At 36.6% G+C, this 19,916-nt stretch overlaps 1 non-coding gene and 1 pseudogene across 1 annotated transcript; both read right to left on the bottom strand.

Moving 5' to 3' along the window:
* Positions 1 to 3,221: 3,221 nt before the first annotated feature.
* LOC106431785 lies at positions 3,222 to 3,920 on the bottom strand (annotated as a pseudogene).
* Positions 3,921 to 15,458: 11,538 nt separating this feature from the next.
* TRNAD-GUC lies at positions 15,459 to 15,530 on the bottom strand. The gene has a single exon. It is a non-coding gene; the product is annotated as a tRNA-Asp (tRNA).
* Positions 15,531 to 19,916: the final 4,386 nt, after the last annotated feature.

Genomic DNA, 19,916 nt, shown 5'->3' with positions numbered 1-19,916 from the left:
TAGGTAATTTTCCATTGGTACAGAACATTAGTTGTATAACTTAAGAATATGTACGGGGTTTTAGTAAAATCAAACAAAATCAAAACCAGGAAAGGAGTAACTATATGAATGAAACAAGCAAGTGGTTTTCTCAACGGGAGACAAATCGAGATGATGTTTCATTACCCAGAATTGTTAACTTCCATCTTGTAAATCAAAATCTTTGATGCAAATTTTCCTTTCGTGTAATGATTTTTGGTACCTTTTAGGTGATGAATATGATGGTGATATTGTTAGCATGGGAGTGTGGGTGGACTTGGTCACTCAGCATCGGAATGGAATGAGATACGATAATACGTACGAATATATTTCACAATCTTAAGTGATCTCTTTTGCTTTCCTAGCTGGCTAGTCTCTTTGCAAGGTGGAAGTTGTACACACTGATAAATAATTTTTATAGTTTTATCGCACGCTATGACACGGAAACGTTTTTTTTTTTTTTTTTTGACAAACGTTTTGACATTATTCCTTTGTCGAACTTTACATGAAGTTCATGGACATATTAGTATATCAATTTCAAGAAACATACCTTTGTTAATCACAGATCCTTACGTGATTATGATTTCATGATTGGTAAAAATATTAAGAGAGAATGTAGTTAGTTTTTTTAAAAACCATGTCAGAAGTGTCTACACTCTACAATATAAATATTTCTATTAATTAGAAACATTGCCGCATATGCCTATCAAAAACAGGGACAAGAAATCATAAATGGATTTAAGCATTGTTTTTGTTTTTGCAAAACATGATAATCATCAATTTGACTTTATTAGTGTAAATAACTAACATCATGAGTCGTGTCATGACTTGTGTACACAATCCATCATATATATCATCGTGACCGTCCGTGAGATCAGAATCTAATCTTTCTGTTGTTGTCAGGAAGGGTCCACTCTTTTAAGAATTATAGATAGGTCCCAGCAAATAACCCTCTGAAAGCACCAAGAGGTTCTTCCACGTGGACTAAACAGGGACCACAAAAGCTAACATCAGCATTCACTGCTTCTCTGTCGCATCATCTATCTTTTACGCAGAAAGTAAAAATAAATTTTAATAAGAGAGGAGTGAAATCATAATATTTGTGGAAGATGAGCGAGCACACAAGGCGAATACATTTGGCCTCGTTCATTAACTCTCTCAATACTATTTCAGCCGAGAAGTGGTTTTGTTGGGTTCCTTGGCCAGGATTTATACAAATCGTGTTTATCATTTTCTCTTTGAAAAATGCGTTTGTAACAAAATTAAGTTGTGATGTATGTGTGTGTGTCCATCAACAATTTAATATTCGATGTGATGATGGCTCACGTACTTCAGTATCGGTGTTTAGAATTGACAAGCACAAATCAAGAAGAGTGACTAGCTGTTTTGTTCAATTTCAGATATTGCAGGGATGTTAAGTACCAACTATTGTTATGAAACTGAGAAAGTCATAAAAAAGATTTAAATAAAAAACAACTGGCGACCAATCTATAAAGACTTGTTCCATTTCCAATTAAAACTTTGAATCATATAATCCCTACATGATGCTAATAATATGCATAGCACAGATCTTATATAATTTTACACAACTTGATGTTGTTTTAGAACAAAAAAGTTGGGTATGTAACTCAAAAGAAAACGATTTTTCCATTCGTACAATAAAGAATCTAATATTTCATCTGTTCTCAAAATATATTTTTATGAGTATTCACATATATTAAAAATATAATAAATGTTTAGAATTAAATTTATTATATACTTTCTAATAGCTGTCAACCATTGATATTTAACCATCAAATGTTTACAATTAATATTTTAAAGTATACAAAATACTTTTACAAGAAAAAATGTAAAAAAAAATATTTTTGGGAACGGGGGAATATATCTTTAAAACTAGGGAACATTGCATAAGACTACTCCAACTAAATTATGTTAAAACTTTAAACACCCAAACTTGTTTACTACTCAGTTTAATACCTCAATTAATTATTTTGTTCATTTTAATGCAAAAATTGTTAATTTTAATATTCAAACTACTTTTTAATCAAGATATTGGTAGTTTCAAACAAAATCTAAAAAAATCTTCCAAATTAAAAAAAAAAAAGAAATTATAATTTAATTTTAAAATTTAGGATTAAACTAAATTTTGGATGAAAATTGAAAAGTATAAAAAATAATTCTGAATGAAAAATAAATAAATTAGTATTAAGTATTTTTTTTAAAAAAAATTGATATTGAAAACAAATCTAAAACTAAAAATTGAAGCTTATCCACAATTTAGTTTCTTTTATCCCTAAACCTTAAAATAAAATTAGAAGTTTTTAAGATTTGTTTTTGAAGCTGAGAGATTTTTTTAAATTTCATTTGAAATTTATCAATATTTTGAATAAAATAAAAATAATTTCAATACTAAATTAGCAAAATTTATATATTAAAATGAACAAAATAATTAGTTGGGGTATTAACAGGGTAACAAAAAAGTTTGAATATTAAAAATCTTGACAACATTTAGTTGGAGTATTTTCTTTATGGAATTTCCCCCATAAAATTATAACTAGTTTTCATTTCTCACTTTCTCATTAAGTAAGTTTTAATAAAACAAGATAAGTATATATATACAACAATATGAACATCTCATAAAATATAAAACTGCCACCAGCTGATCACTTAGTACAAACCTCAAGTCAGAGATACTAGCAAACGAATATGTCGAAAACAATTCGATTTTATGCAAAGTTTTTTGTTTTGTTTGATCAACAAGTTTATGCAAAGTTTAAAGATGATGCATTAGATAGTAGATGGAAAATGTTCTGATAATATGTATATACGAAAGTGGTTGAATATGAAGTTGACACATTTAAGATTTGATAAGACAAGAAATGTAGTAAAACATTTATCGTTTTGACGACACTATGCATGGCTTCTGTTCAAGTCGCATGCGTGATCTCTGATACTTCTCAAAGACTTTTCACACACTCTTTTTCCGTATTCTTCCTAAATATTTATTTACATATCGACTGACTACGATGACGTCTTGTTTTAATCCATAACACCCATCTATAATATAAGCCAAACACTTTCTATTCTGTAATAGATGCCAACATAAAACTTCAAATATTTAACTGAATATGTTATTTGGTGGATTATGGACAAGACGTAAAGATTATATATCTTCGTATATTAGTTTCTTCAGTACATTGAACTAAAGAGAAGAGTCACCATAGATCATAATTCATATGGCACGACTTAAAACAACTTATGACATGATAAGGACATAAAGACAGACGGGACCACACTCGTTGCCGTAAACATCTTTTTCTTTGCAAACTTAAAATATCATTTCAACTAAAACAAGATCTTATGATCAAGTTACTTCCCATTATTTCCCTTTAATTATTATATTACTTATCATACTGAACAAAACTATACAAAAACATATCTCTAACCACTTCTTTGCAAAAACCATACTTTTTAAGCAAACCCTCTTTTTCAAACCCAACTTTCTCCAAAACCTTCTGAGATGCTCTATTCTCCAATTCCACCACCGCCGGAAAAACCTCGAAAGATTGGTCCACTGCCATCCTTACCGCTGCAGTGGCTATCCCCCGCGGCCCCGCCCCCAAAACTCTTTGGAGACTGCGTATCCGAGGTTAGCCCGGCCACTACCATCTCCGGAATCAGGCCTGATGGAGACGCAACCGATTGAACGACCGTCGTCAAGCAAAGAGATGGAACGACGCCATGGGTGTGGTATAGCCTTTTGGACGATGTGTTGTTGGGCTTCTTCTATAACGGAGTCCCTACGGTGGTAACGTGTGACGTCATCGTCACCGGGCCCATTTAAGAACGTCTTCGGCGTCTGAGTGATTAAACGACCGAAGGAATATTTTCGGTGATTCCATGGTTATATGGTTATGTAACTTGTATTGTCAGTTAATAACGGTTTAGTTTGTTTTTTTTTTTAAATCTAATTATACGACGATATAAATAAACAAGAGATGGTTCTAATAGGCCATAAATGCCCATTAATTATTTGGGCCTGTTTTCTCGTATCCACGTTCAAACTTATTATAAGATCTCTAAAACATTTTCAAGAGATTGTTTTACTTTTTAATAATTTTGGTATATTTACTCTAATGATACTCTATTTAGAATAAAATACAGAGTAATAAACAAAAATAAATAAACTATCTAATCTTTTAATCTATTAAAACAAAAGTACAAATAATAAATGCCCATAAAACTTACAAATTATTTACAATGCAATGCCACTGAAGTATTAAATAATCATAACTTTAAGTAATCTATGTATATTCCTATTTTATTAAATCATTTGGTGACACTAAAATACTTTCCAAAAATATAACAATTAGATGCCTATTACTTCCATACAAAAATACTTTCCAAAAATATAACAATTAGATGCCTATTATTTACAGAAGCATTAATGAATATCTTTTTTAAAATAAAAGTTATTTGTTATTGTTACATTTTATACTAATAATATAGTGATATACAGAACTCAAGTATTTTTATTTTCACATTCAGATACCTTTGAAACATAATATAATTAAAACAAAAAAATAGTTGATTTACATAAGCAAACCCACACTTACGAAAATTCATAATTTTATGTATATTTTTTATATAAATAATAGTCCAATGATCAAATATGATGAATGATGAAGAATATAAAATATCAACACAAAATTTAAATAATAAATATAACAATTTTATTATACTTTAAAATTTTGATCTATACACAAAATAAAAAATACATTTGTGCCGACGCGTGATTCATATTCTAATAGTTTGAAAACCGAAATAACATTGACTCAATATAAAATATAAAAAATTGTTTAAAAATGCCATATTAAATAATTATTTCATACAATAAATTTTTAAAATATAGACTACTGTTTGTACAGTATAAATATTTATTTAAAAAGGTAAAAACGAATATATGCACGGGTGTATGGGTCAAACTCTAGTTTTATTTATAGAGTAAACTTATTTCTTAATTTATAGTAAAATGAAGAATAGAATATGGTTAGAGTTCTTTCATTCTGTTACGAAAGTAAACAAAAGCAGCGCCGAAATGTTTGAATATATAAAAAGATGTGGGGTCCGCTGTACTATTTGCACAGTGAATTCTTCTTCTATATAAACGATCGTTTCGATCGTTTATAAACTACACCTAAAACACTTCTATTCTATTCTCTCTCTGTATCAGTGTTATTTCTTTCTACGGGTATAAAATTTTGCCCTTATTTAAATTCCTGCGATACAAATAAATTCCAGTTCTTTTTATAACACGTTATCAGCACGATCACTCTGCGATTCGGTAAAATTTATTTGTATCATTTATACCCTGTTATAATGGTCGGTATACCGCCTCTAATATTATTTATATTATGTTATAAAGGCCGGAATACCGCCTATATTATTTACTAATAATTTAATTTATTAATGGTCGGCCAAGCCGCCTTATATTCTGTTTATTATTTATTGGTCGGCCGAGCCGCCTTATATCCTGTTTATTATTTATTGGTCGGCCGAGCCGCCTTATATTCTGTTTATTATTAATTGGTCGGCCGAGCCACCGTATAATTTATTTATTACTCTGCATTGATCGGCTGAGCCGTCGCATGATTTGTTGTCATAACATAAATATTTCATTGCCATAATTTTTACTTTTATAAAATTTTATAGATTTGATTGACCGTTTAATACGATATTTTCAGACTGATTTTTAGTGCACTCGATTTAACCCCAACGGTCACAAAGAAATTTTTTCAAAATTTCCCCTTTCTCCAACGGTCATGAACAGTAATTTTCATCTATAAATACAACTCATTTTCACTCCATTTTCTCATCCAAAACATTTCATCTTCTCTCAAATATATTCAAATCGCTCTCCTCCGATTTTTCATTTCAAGAAAGATGATTCGCGCACTTTTGTTTTTATGTGCCATTTTTATTTGTGTTTCTATTTATGGTTTATTCGTTGGAGAATTTACTCCGAGTGAATTTAAGATGAATATCGGTTTAATTTTCTTTACATCGCTTCTCCTTGTAATTGCTTGCATGATTAATGTAAACGGTTCCTTTTAATATCAATAATATTCTAATAATTTTTATTTATGTGCTTTAGAAATACAAATGGCAAAAATCGAGAAACTTCAGTTTCCGGCATTGGAAGTAACTGGGACAAACTACACGGCATGGGTTACAAACATGGAGCTTCATCTAGATTCCGAGAAAATACTCGAAACAATAAAAGAAGGCAATATATCAACCTCTCATGAAAAGGCTAAGGCCGTGATATTTCTGAGAAGGCATCTAGATGAAAATCTTACGCATGATTATGCGAGAACCAAAGATCCCTTAGATCTTTGGAAAGCTCTGAAGGAGAGGTTTGATAACCAAAAGAAAATTACTCTCCCCCATGCACTCGATGAGTGGAAAAATCTACGATTTCAAGATTTTGAAAAAGTGGAAACGTACAATTCCGCTATATTGAGAATAGCGGCGCAATTAGATTATTGCGGTAAGCCTGTCTCGGAAGCAGAAATGCTCGAGAAAACTTACCAAACGTTCCACAAAAATCATTATGTTCTACAAGAACAATATAGAAATTGTGGGTATACGAGGTTCTCTGAACTCGCTGTGGCGCTTATAATAGCGGAGAGAAATAATGAACTCCTCATTAAAAACCACAATGCCCGACCCACGGGAACCAAAGCATTTCCTGAGGTAAATGCAACGGATATAAAAAATCCGGAAAAAGGAAATTATTCCTATCGTGGGCGTGGTCGTGGCCGTGGTCACAATCGTGGTTTTGGTCGTGGTCGTGGTTATCGATTTAACCGCAACCATGAAAGGAGTAACAACCCAAGAGGAAGGGGATCCAACACATGGAATCGATCTGATCGGGTAAAAGGAAAAGAAACCCAAGAAAACCCTACTCATAAAAATGAGAACGTCTGTTACAGATGTGGATCGAAGGGACACTGGTCTCAAGTATGTCGAACTCCTCGGCATCTATGCCAATTGTACCAAGAATCTATTAAAGGCAAGGCAAAGGAAGTAAATCTCAATGAACACCTTGTGGGTACAACATCGACATACCTCGAATCCTCTGACTTTATGGGAGATTTCGACGAGGCCACTCATCAAAATATTTGAAGTGCTTGTACTGATCAAGCTTAATAATGCCTAGTGATGCCATAAAATATTATGTATTTCACTTTCAAAATAATGTTGTATTTCAAAATATCTAATGTATAATTATTGTGTACTTGTTATTGATGAATAATATGTTTACTTATGAAAGTTTATTTTCTTTATTGATATTAACTGTGTGTTACAGAAATGGATAAGAAAGCAAATGGAACAACAACTAAACAAATTGGTAGAGAAGTTTGCATACCAGATAGTGGCACAACGCACACTATACTGAAGGATAAGAGATATTTCTCTACTTTAAAGTCAGTAAAAATGACTATAAACACAATATCAGGTCCTACAGACCTGATCGAAGGAATTGGCAAGGCGAACTTTATGTTGCCTAATGGAACAAAGTTTTCCATAGATAATGCCTTATATTCTCCAAATTCTAAGAGAAATTTGTTGAGTTTCAAAGATATATACCGTCAAGGGTATAACACTCAGTCTGCAACTGAGAATGGAAAGAAGTATTTGTATATAACTTCTGAAAAATCAGGCAAAGGCCTTGTACTGGAAAAATTTCCAGAACTTCCTTCTGGATTGCATCACACTTATATTGATGCTATAGAATCACATCTTGTGATAAAAAGAAATCCAGAAGATGTTACATTATGGCATGATCGCCTTGGTCATCCAGGCACTACAATGATGCGAAAAATCATTGAAAGCTCACATGGTCATTCAATAAAAACCCAAGATATATACCAAAGTAATAAAATGACATGTGATGCGTGTGCTCTTGGGAAATTAATCATAAGACCATCACCAACCAAAATTGACAAAGAATCACCAAAGTTTTTGGAAAGAATCCAAGGTGATATTTGTGGACCAATACATCCACCGTGTGGACCATTCTACTACTTTATGGTATTAATCGATGCATCGAGTAGATGGTCACATGTTTGTTTGTTATCATCTCGAAATATGGCATTTGCGAGATTTCTAACTCAGATAATCAAATTAAGAGCACAGTTCTCAGATTATCCAATTAAAAGAGTTAGATTAGATAACGCTGGTGAATTCACATCCCAAGCTTTTAATGATTATTGTATGGTATCAGGGATTGAAGTAGAGCATTCTGTTGCTCATGTTCATACACAAAATGGTTTGGCAGAATCATTAATTAAACGGCTGCAACTAATTGCAAGGCCATTGATCATGAGATCAAAACTCCCAACATCTGTATGGGGACATGCTATTTTGCATGCAGAAGCACTAATTCGGATAAGACCAAGTGCATACCATAGATATTCCCCATTACAGTTAGCATTTGGAAAAGAACCAAATATCTCTCATCTAAAAATCTTTGGTTGTGCGGTTTATATTCCAATAGCACCACCGCAACGTACAAAGATGGGACCGCAAAGACGGTTGGGAATATATATTGGCTATGATTCTCCATCAATAATAAGATACCTAGAACCACAAACTGGTGATGTGTTTACGGCACGATTTGCCGATTGTCATTTCAATGAGAAAGAATTCCCAACTCTAGGGGGAGACAATAAACAAGTAGGAAAAGAGATCAAATGGAGTGTACCATCGTTATTACACCTTGATCCTCCTACGAAACAGTCAGAACTAGAAGTTCGACGTATCATGCATTTACAAAATATAGCAAATCAGCTACCTGATGCATTTGCTGATACCAAAATGGTAACTAAATCACATATACCCGCTGCAAATACTCCTGCTCGTATTGAAATACCACAAAATGGTGGAACGGCAGTTGATACACGTGAATCAGGAACACGTTTAAAGCGCGGTAGACCTATTGGTTCAAAGGATAAACTTCCTAGAAAACGTAAGGAATGTGAAAAGCATGATACTCCCAAAATAGCGGAAAATATTTTGGAAGAAGCGAATTGTGAATCGAACGACAATATAGAGCATCATGAATCTGATGGAAATCACGAGATTTCTATCAATTACATCCATAATGGAAAGATATGGAAACGAAATGAGATGGATGATATTGATGACGTTTTCTCATACCTTTTAGCAAAGGAAATAAATGAAGAAAACGAAGATCCAGAACCAAAGTCTGTATATGAATGTCAAAAGAGACATGACTGGATAAAATGGAAAGATGCAATTCAAGTCGAATTAGATTCGCTTAACAAACGAAATGTATTCGGACCTATTGTGCTCACACCCAAAGATGTAAAACCAGTTGGGTACAAATGGGTGTTTGTCCGAAAAAGAAATGAGAAAAACGAGATTACAAGATACAAAGCTCGTCTCGTAGCCCAAGGTTTCTCTCAAAGGCCAGGAATTGATTATGAGGAAACTTATTCTCCTGTTATGGACGCAATCACATTTAGATTCCTGATGAGCCTAGCGGCCAATGAAAATTTAGAAATGCGTCTCATGGATGTCGTTACGGCATATTTATATGGATCATTAGATACTGATATCTATATGAGAATCCCAGATGGATTTAAAATGCCAGAAATGTTAAGTTCCAAACCTAAAGAGTTATGTGCAATAAAATTGCAAAGATCATTATATGGGTTAAAACAATCTGGACGAATGTGGTATAATCGTCTCAGCGAACACTTAACAAAAGAAGGATACACGAATGATCCTATATGCCCTTGTGTTTTCATAAAGAAAACAACATCCGGATTTGTGATAATCGCGGTGTACGTTGATGATCTTAATATTATTGGAACTCAAAACGAAATCCAAAAGGCATCAAACTATCTGAAAGGAGAATTTGAGATGAAAGATCTCGGCCAGACAAAATATTGTCTAGGATTACAAATTGAGCATTCTCGAAAGGGTATATTTGTACACCAGTCTACATATACCAAACGAGTATTGAAACGCTTTAACATGGATAAAGCAACTCCTCTTAGCACCCCGATGGTCGTTAGATCACTTAATGTTGAAAATGATCCGTTTCGACCATCTGAGGAAAATGAAGAAATACTTGGTCCTGAAACTCCATACTTAAGTGCAATTGGAGCTCTTATGTATCTTGCAAATTGTACTCGACCTGACATATCTTTTGCCATTAATCTTTTAGCGAGATTCAGTTCGTCTCCTACGCGAAGACATTGGAATGGAATTAAACATGTCTTTCGTTACCTTCAAGGAACAACTGATTTAGGCTTGTTTTATCCTAAAAGTTCAAAAGGTCAAATGATTGGTTTTGCAGATGCAGGTTATTTGTCAGATCCACACAAAGCTCGATCCCAGACAGGATATGTTTTTACAATTGGAGGCACCGCCATATCTTGGCGTTCTCAGAAGCAGACACTTGTTGCTACTTCTTCAAATCACGCTGAGATCATTGCACTCCATGAAGCAAGTAGAGAATGTGTATGGCTAAGATCAATAAGCCGACACATCTGTTCAAGCAGTGGGATTGACGAAAATACGGAGCCAACTATTCTATATGAAGATAACGCGGCATGTGTTGCTCAAACGAAGGAAGGATATATCAAAAGCGATAGAACCAAACATATACCTCCTAAGTTCTTCTCATACACTCAAGAGCTCGAGAAGAATAAAGAGATTGAAGTAAGATATGTTCGATCATGCGACAATGCAGCTGACCTCTTCACAAAATCACTCCTTACCTCGGTATTCAGAAAACACATCCATAACATTGGGATGCGTCATCAGAAGGATCTATGACTGCTTATTCGAGGGGGAGCTTACGTAGTTGTACTCTTTTTACCTTACTATGGTTTTTCCCATTGGGTTTTCCTGGAAAGGTTTTTAACGAGGCAACAAAGACGTTAAGCGAGAGCGGATAGTGACACCGGCCCCCAAGGGGGAGTGTTACGAAAGTAAACAAAAGCAGCGCCGAAATGTTTGAATATATAAAAAGATGTGGGGCCCGCTGTACTATTTGCACAGTGAATTCTTCTTCTATATAAACGATCGTTTCGATCGTTTATAAACTACACCTAAAACACTTCTATTCTATTCTCTCTCTGTATCAGTGTTATTTCTTTCTACGGGTATAAAATTTTGCCCTTATTTAAATTTCTGCGATACAAATAAATTCCAGTTCTTTTTATAACACATTCAACTATATTTTAAAGCTCGAAACAGAATATGGTTGGGTTGGAGATGCGATAATTCATACGAAAGTTGAAACAAATTCTTCGTTCATTTGGGATACTTTTTACTTTTCCATCCACTATCTCTGGCCCTTGAGTTTTGAACCCAAAACATTCGGATTACTATTTGGAGAGTTAATGTTCTGTTTTTCAAATTTGTAATTTGGAAAATAATGCTTATTATTAAAGGTAAAGAGATCGAACATGCTACCCTTAAAGTAGGGATTCATAGAGGATAAAATACATTACACATCTCAACGAAATGTGAACAAATAGGGATTAACAAAAAAATGCAATCTGAGTGGGGCATAAAAGCTTCATCGGTTTCAGGATAAACATGGATGAGAAGAAATCAGTATTTCAAGAAGATTGCGATGTAGGAAGCCACGGAAAGGAAGGTAAGAAGACGATATGAGATCTTGATAGAGCTTCCGTGTGACGATGATCCATCTCCTTCTCCTAGTGGCACAGTTTTCGATCCATTTCCAAATATTTGAGATAAATATTTATTATTTTTTTTATTTGTTATTTAGATAATTATGTTTTATTGTTTTATTATATATAGTCGTCTACGCTTAAGTTTGTATTCAATTCATGAGTTTATGATTTGATTAATAAAAATTGAGAGTTCTCTCTTTTATTCTTTGTTTTCGGTAGATCATTGGTGATCTCAACAAATTTAAGAAGACATTGATCTTAGGTATTCTTAGACTAAATAAGATCTTTGTGATTATCCTAGTTTTCTGGGTATTCTAAGAATCAACGGATCTGTAGTTCTATCCTATAAAGCTTCCGTTACATCAGGTGGTATCAGAGCCAGGTTATTTCCAAATAAATATTAGAGATAATTCCAAATATTTGAGATATTTCCAAATATTTATTATTTATTTTATTTGTTATTTAGAAAATTATCTTTATTGTTTTAGGGTTTTATGGTTTTATTATATATAGCCGTGTAGGCTTAAGTTTATATTCAATTTATGAGTTTATGATTTGATTAATAAAAGTTAAGAGATTTCTCTTTAATCCTTGTTTTCGGCTAGATCATTGGTGATCATTGATCTTAGGTATTCTTAGACTAAATAAGATCTTTGTGATTATTCTAGTTTTCCGGGTATTCTCAGAATCAGCGAATCTCTATTTCTATCCTATAAAGCTTCCACTACATCAGGTGGTATCAGAGCTGGTGTTTTGGTTTCTTAATCAAAACTCGATTTTGTTTCCTTCGTTACCATGTCGTTTGGGTGCTTTTACTATCCTTTTTTTTGCTAAATTGTAAATATCATTAAAATGAAAAGAAGATTTTACAAGAGCAAGATCTTAAGTTTGTTCAATCTTGGTAAAAAAGAATAAAAACAAGATGAATCACCATTTGACAATAACATTAACACCTAAATGATAATTTCAACCAGGAGGCCATGAGCGATTGGAATTGCTTCCTATGCTTCCTAGCTGAAATAATGTTTCTCATCTCCTTATCAACAAGATAGAACACTGATGCAGGCGGGAGTGAGATTCGGTTGTGGATCAAATTGTTTCTTTGTTTCTAAAGATGGAAGATGACCGTTTGAGTAGCAAGCTTCCGCATGAGCTTCAGCTTCGCAGGCCCAGCCGCTCTTATCCAGGATAGGAGTTCTGACCAAACCCTAAAGGTTGACACCGGAGGATGGCATCTGATGAAAACCTCTCTCCAAACATCATGGCTGTACTCACATCGCAGGAACAAGTGATCTCTGGTTTCTATGCTCCTCTAACAGAAGGGGCAGTCCGTAGCGATGGCCATTCCCCAAGCCGCTAGCCTGCTCCTAGTAGGCAGTCTGTCGTAGTTGGCCACCCACATCGTGAAAGAGTGCTTGGGTATCGCTCCCTTGAACCATACAACATCATGCCAGTCCACTTCCTCTTGTCTTGGCCTTAAAATCTCTCATGTCGTTGAGGACCTGAAAGCACGCAAAGGAGAATCACCAGCAATCCATTCATAGCTATCATCAATATCAGGTGACAGGGGCAGAGAAATGGTTGTAAGATAAGAGTGAAGGTCCACTTCTTGTTGTGATCTTGGATGTGGAAGAATCTAAGTTGAGTCTTGAAGCGCATCTGTTACTACAGCGTCCCGTCTCAACCGTAGAGCTCTAGAGCCTTGCGGTCCGATGTGTGTAATGAGCTGACCGAGAGGAGACCAAGCATCGAACCAAAAACTTGTGCCCTTCCCGTTACCAAGCGACACTTTGCAAAACTGAAGAGCCAGATCGCGGAGCTTCAGTAGCCTTCTCCAAGCCCAAGAGTCAGTAGTTGACGGCTCGATGGTCCAAAAGGAGCGCTCATACAGGTGCTTGTTCCAGTGCCAATCAGACCAAAGAGAAGGGGTTTTTGACAAGAAGATCCAGATGAACTTTAAGCACAATACTTTATTCCACTCCAAGAAGCTTCTTACGCCTAAGCCTCCCTCTGTTTTTGGCAAGCAAACCGTGGTCCAAGCAATTTTTGCTAATCCACGCTTTTTAATGTTTCCCGACCATAGAAACCGGGAGCATAATGTCTCAATCTGCTTTTTGCAGCCCTTCGGTAGCATGAAAGCAGAGACTCAAAAATTTACAGTCCCAAATATAACTGTTTTCAGTAATTGCAGTCTTCCAGCAAAGGATATGAGCTTAACTGACCATGATTGGAAGCTGAGGGTTATCTTGTTAATCAACGACGCATACTCCCCAATCTTAAGCTTTCGGCTCATCAGTGGCAGCCCAAGATACCGGATGGGGAGAGCACTGGAGGTGAATCCATATCTGGAGATAGCTGTTGATTCGCCTTGATCGAGACCCGACGTAAAGAGCTCAGTTTTAAGAGGGTTCATTTCCAGTCCCGACCAGGAAGCAAAGCCATCAAGACACTCCGAGATCCCATGCAAGCTGTCGCTGCTCCCTGATATCTTGCATATTTCTAATGTTTTATCCATTCACCCATGTGCATTTTGATCATATAGATTAGGATTTAGCCATGTTTAGGTTGCATTTTGCATGCATGAGTCCTTATCAGGTATTGGAGTGCCACATGGAGTTCTTGGAGACATTTGGGTGCAATTGGAGTCCCAAAGAAGTGTTTAAAGTGATTATTGGGCGAGCACCTTACCGGAGCGACCAGTCCGGAGCGATTCCGTCAAGTCACTCTGATCTCCCTATCAGAGCGACCTTACCAGAGCGACAGGGAAGAGTCGCTCGCGTTTTGATCACCCGAAGACGCGAGAACGAGTCCGGAGCGACCTCTCGCAGCGACACAGTTTGCCGGGGATCGAACCCGGATCCATCTTTGTTCTTAGGAAAAACCACCAAAAACATTTGGAAAGTCATCTCTTGAATCAATTGATCAGTTTTGTTATTGAAATTCTGTGTTCTTATATCTATTTTCTTTGTGTTTCTCTACATGATTAATCTGAAATCCAACATGGGTTTAAGAGGAATCATGGAGATTAGTGAGTAATCCCCCTTTGAATTCATGGGTTAGGGAGATTAAGGGTGATTAGGTTAGAGCTAAGATGTTTTAGTGTAGATCATTCATATTTCCTTGCTAGCAGAGTGAACCTAATGCATCTTCTGAGTTGGCCACTCAGTTGTTGATCCTTAGGCATTTCTCACCCGAAAGGTGTTCGAGGAAATGCCCGAGACAACTCTTCCTAGCTTTTAGCATACTTTGCCAAAGACATTTGTTGTTAGAGGTGCTAAGATAGCCATTGGACTTGCTAGTTATGATTACTTTCATATTATTCAACCAAAGACATTTGATGCTTGGATTGTGTTAGTAAATGAACATTCATCTAGACATAGAGTTTGTTTAGGATTGTGTCTAAGCTTAAGGTTGATAGTTTGATTGATCGTTTGCCATCCTTAGTTTGAAACTTGATCACCCGAGGTCTAATCTCTATACCCATGAATTCTCTTTTCCCATAGTTAAGAAAGTATCATTTAGTTATTCCTTTTAGTTATTTGTAGTTTAAAAACCCTTTTTAAAACCATTGGTTGCACTTAGATTAAGTGATTACTTGCATTCTCGGTGCTTTCTCATCTCTCAGAACTGGTTCGACAATCATTTATACTACAACATTTGTCTTAGGAGCCTTGAAAACTCCTAACATCAAATTGGCGCCGTTGCCGGGGATCGAACCCGGGTCACCCGCGTGACAGGCGGGAATACTTACCACTATACTACAAAGGCTCCTATGTTTTAATACTCTGTAAGCCACCAGAAGGGGATCCATCTTTGTTCTTAGGAAAAACCACCAAAAACATTTGGAAAGTCATCTCTTGAATCAATTGATCAGTTTTGTTATTGAAATTCTGTGTTCTTATATCTATTTTCTTTGTGTTTCTCTACATGATTAATCTGAAATCCAACATGGGTTTAAGAGGAATCATGGAGATTAGTGAGTAATCCCCCTTTGAATTCATGGGTTAGGGAGATTAAGGGTGATTAGGTTAGAGCTAAGATGTTTTAGTGTAGATCATTCATATTTCCTTGCTAGCAGAGTGAACCTAATGCATCTTCTGAGTTGGCCACTCAGTTGTTGATCCTTAGGCATTTCTCACCCAAAAGGTGTTCGAGGAAATGCCCGAGACAACTCTTCCTAGCTTTTAGCATACTTTGCCAAAGACATTTGTTGTTAGAGGTGCTAAGATAGCCATTGGACTTGCTAGTTATGATTACTTTCATATTATTCAACCAAAGACATTTGATGCTTGGATTGTGTTAGTAAATGAACATTCATCTAGACATAGAGTTTGTTTAGGATTGTATCTAAGCTTAAGGTTGATAGTTTGATTGATCGTTTGCCATCCTTAGTTCGAAACTTGATTACCCGAGGTCTAATCCCTATACCCATGAATTCTCTTTTCCCATAGTTAAGAAAGTATCATTTAGTTATTCCTTTTAGTTATTTGTAGTTTAAAAACCCTTTTTAAAACCATTGGTTGCACTTAGATTAAGTGATTACTTGCATTCTCGGTGCTTTCTCATCTCTCAGAACTGGTTCGACAATCATTTATACTACAACATTTGTCTTAGGAGCCTTGAAAACTCCTAACATCAAATTGGCGCCGTTGCCGGGGATCGAACCCGGGTCACCCGCGTGACAGGCGGGAATACTTACCACTATACTACTAACGCGTGATGTTAGGAGTTTTCAAGGCTCCTAAGACAAATGTTGTAGTATAAATGATTGTCGAACCAGTTCTGAGAGATGAGAAAGCACCGAGAATGCAAGTAATCACTTAATCTAAGTGCAACCAATGGTTTTAAAAAGGGTTTTTAAACTACAAATAACTAAAAGGAATAACTAAATGATACTTTCTTAACTATGGGAAAAGAGAATTCATGGGTATATGGATTAGACCTCGGGTGATCAAGTTTCGAACTAAGGATGGCAAACGATCAATCAAACTATCAACCTTAAGCTTAGACACAATCCTAAACAAACTCTATGTCTAGATGAATGTTCATTTACTAACACAATCCAAGCATCAAATGTCTTTGGTTGAATAATATGAAAGTAATCATAACTAGCAAGTCCAATGGCTATCTTAGCACCTCTAACAACAAATGTCTTTGGAAAAGTATGCTAAAAGCTAGGAAAAGTTGTCTCAGGCATTTCCTCGAACACCTTTCGGGTGAGAAATGCCTAAGGATCAACAACTGAGTGGCCAACTCAGAAGATGCATTAGGTTCACTCTGCTAGCAAGGAAATATGAATGATCTACACTAAAACATCTTAGCTCTAACCTAATCACCCTTAATCTCCCTAACCCATGAATTCAAAGGGGGATTACTCACTAATCTCCATGATTCCTCTTAAACCCATATTGGATTTCAGATTAATCATGTAGAGAAACACAAAGAAAATAGATATAAGAACACAGAATTTCAATAACAAAACTGATCAATTGATTCAAGAGATGACTTTCCAAATGTTTTTGGTGGTTTTTCCTAAGAACAAAGATGGATCCCCTTCTGGTGGCTTACAGAGTATTAAAACATAGGTTTAGAAAATAAAAACGTGCATCATGAAATGACCAAAAGGCCCTTGAGAAATCATAAGTTCGAGCAGAAACAAGACGCGGAGCGACCTCCGCTCGTCGCTCCGAGTAGTCGCTCCGTGCTTCGGGAACGACCTCGCTGTGTCGCTGCGAGAGGTCGCTCCAGACTCGTTCTCGCGTTTCCGAGTGATGCAAACGCGAGCGACCTCCGCTCGTCGCTCCGAGTAGTCGCTCCGTGCTTCGGGAGCGACCTCGCTGTGTCGCTGCGAGAGGTCGCTCCGGACTCGTTCTCGCGTTTCCGAGTGATGCAAACGCGAGCGACCTCCGCTCGTCGCTCCGAGTAGTCGCTCCGTGCTTCGGGAGCGACCTCGCTGTGTCGCTGCGAGAGGTCGCTCCGGACTCGTTCTCGCGTTTCTGAGTGATCAAAACGCGAGCGACCTCCGCTCGTCGCTCCGAGTAGTCGCTCCGTGCTTCGGAGCGACCTCGCTGTGTTGCTGCGAGAGGTCGCTCCGGACTCGTTCTCGCGTCTCTGGGTGATCAAAACGCGAGCGACTCTTCCCTGTCGCTCTGGTAAGGTCGCTCTGATAGGGAGATCAGAGTGACTTGACGGAATCGCTCCGGACTGGTCGCTCCGGTAAGGTGCTCGCCCAATAATCACTTTAAACACTTCTTTGGGACTCCAATTGCACCCAAATGTCTCCAAGAACTCCATGTGGCACTCCAATACCTGATAAGGACTCATGCATGCAAAATACAACTTAAACATGGCTAAATCCTAATCTATATGATCAAAATGCACATGGGTGAATGGATAAAACATTAGAAATATGCAAGATATCAACTCCCCCAAACTTGTTCTTTACTTGTCCACAAGTGAACTTTCTAGAACTCATAGGGAGAGAGGTTTGAAGGTGGGAGCTCATAGCCAAAAGAAACACAACTAGCAAACACGATTAGCACACTCTCTTATTACACTCTAGCTTCTCTAGGCCTATCTCAACTCCTTTTGTCCCTACACTCATCATCAAGCATCCACATATTCAAATCAACCAACTCTCACATTCATTAAGCACAAAACATCTAGTGAATTCTTGCAAATGGTCAGTCGGTCCAAGTCATTTGGGTAAGGGAAGGCTTTTATTCAAGTGATTCAAAAGGTTCGAAACATAAAATCTTTACGGTGGTTTACTCTCGAAACAAGTAGCCTTGACATTGCACATAATATATCTAAGAAAGGGACCAACTCATGCATACAATGCTCAATCTCCATTGTTCTACCCTTTTCCCAAACGTACAATTACACAATTTTTCCCAAATGTCAAGCCCAACTCACATCTCTCACCAAAAGATCTCAAGAACACCTTGCACAACAAAACTCTTTTCTTTGAAATCTCATAAGGATTTTTCTCAACTTCAAAACAAAACTTAGCTCTAAACAGTTTTGCTAGCCCCCTTTCTTTCTAATTTTTTTTTTTTTTTTTTTTTTTTTCGGGGGCCAAGACTTTTCATAAACTGAGCTAGAAGTTTCCCTACTTATCCCATGAAGACTAGCCAATTAAGCACAAGAGTTCACTCTTTTCTTTCCATTTTCTCAAACTCCCAAATCAAACTTTACAACACTCACCCCCATCTATGGCTAGACAATGATGTGCCTAATCTAGCAAGAATGAAGATCAAGCATTGTCGTTCCCGATACTCTCAACATTATGCACATGTAAGACTTTCCTAAGAAGGCCTCACTCATCAAACAATGAAAGTTTAAAAGGAGGGAAAGGTTTTTGGGAGTGGTCTACCACTAGAGTTTGTCAAAAGATTGGCATAAAAGATGTGACAACTCAAGTGTGTATAGCCATGACTCAGTACACAAGGGACCCTAAGCAAGAAGCATTAAGTTCGTTTAGTTCAAATAGGGTTGTAGTTGGCTTCAAAGAGTAGGTTTCAGCAATCAACAAGTTTCAAGAAGAGTTTTCAAGGCACGAAACATACAAGTCTTTTCGAGAGGTGCATAGCTTTTCAGGTGAAACGTAGTGTTCTTTATAAGGCATTTAAAATCATTGCTCCCAGTGCAAGTGAATGCAACCTATATGCCCTAGACTCTCCTAGAAATGCAAAATGATGCAAACTAAATGAATTTTTTTTTTTTTTTTTTTTATGTAAATAGGTGTGCAATGCATGACTGATGAAACAACATCGAAGCAAACATGATCAAATGCTTGGTACCTCCCCCAAACTTGAGTTACACAGTCTCTGTGTTGTCAAGTAAAGAGAGAGATACCGAAATGAAAACTAATATGCAAAAAGGGAATAGTATATACAAGGGAGAGAAAGAAGTACCTCCTATGGATAGTAGGTGGGGGCTGATGCCCCAGCATCGTCGTCGTCAGGTGGGAAGGTGGTATAGTAACCACCGGATGCTGAACCGGAGCCTCCATACCATGGCTGGCTCTCAACCTCGTCAATCTCGTCCTCACTATCAGAAGAAGCGAGGGATGGGGACTTGTTACCGGAAGCGGAAGGTTGAGTGGGTGGGTTTCTCCTCTTACGCTGAAGCTGCGCAGCAGTGAGGGGGAAG

Source organism: Brassica napus, chromosome C1, assembly GCF_020379485.1.
Source record: "Brassica napus cultivar Da-Ae chromosome C1, Da-Ae, whole genome shotgun sequence".
Lineage (NCBI taxonomy): Eukaryota > Viridiplantae > Streptophyta > Magnoliopsida > Brassicales > Brassicaceae > Brassica > Brassica napus.
This window is presented reverse-complemented; position numbering and strand designations above follow the sequence as displayed.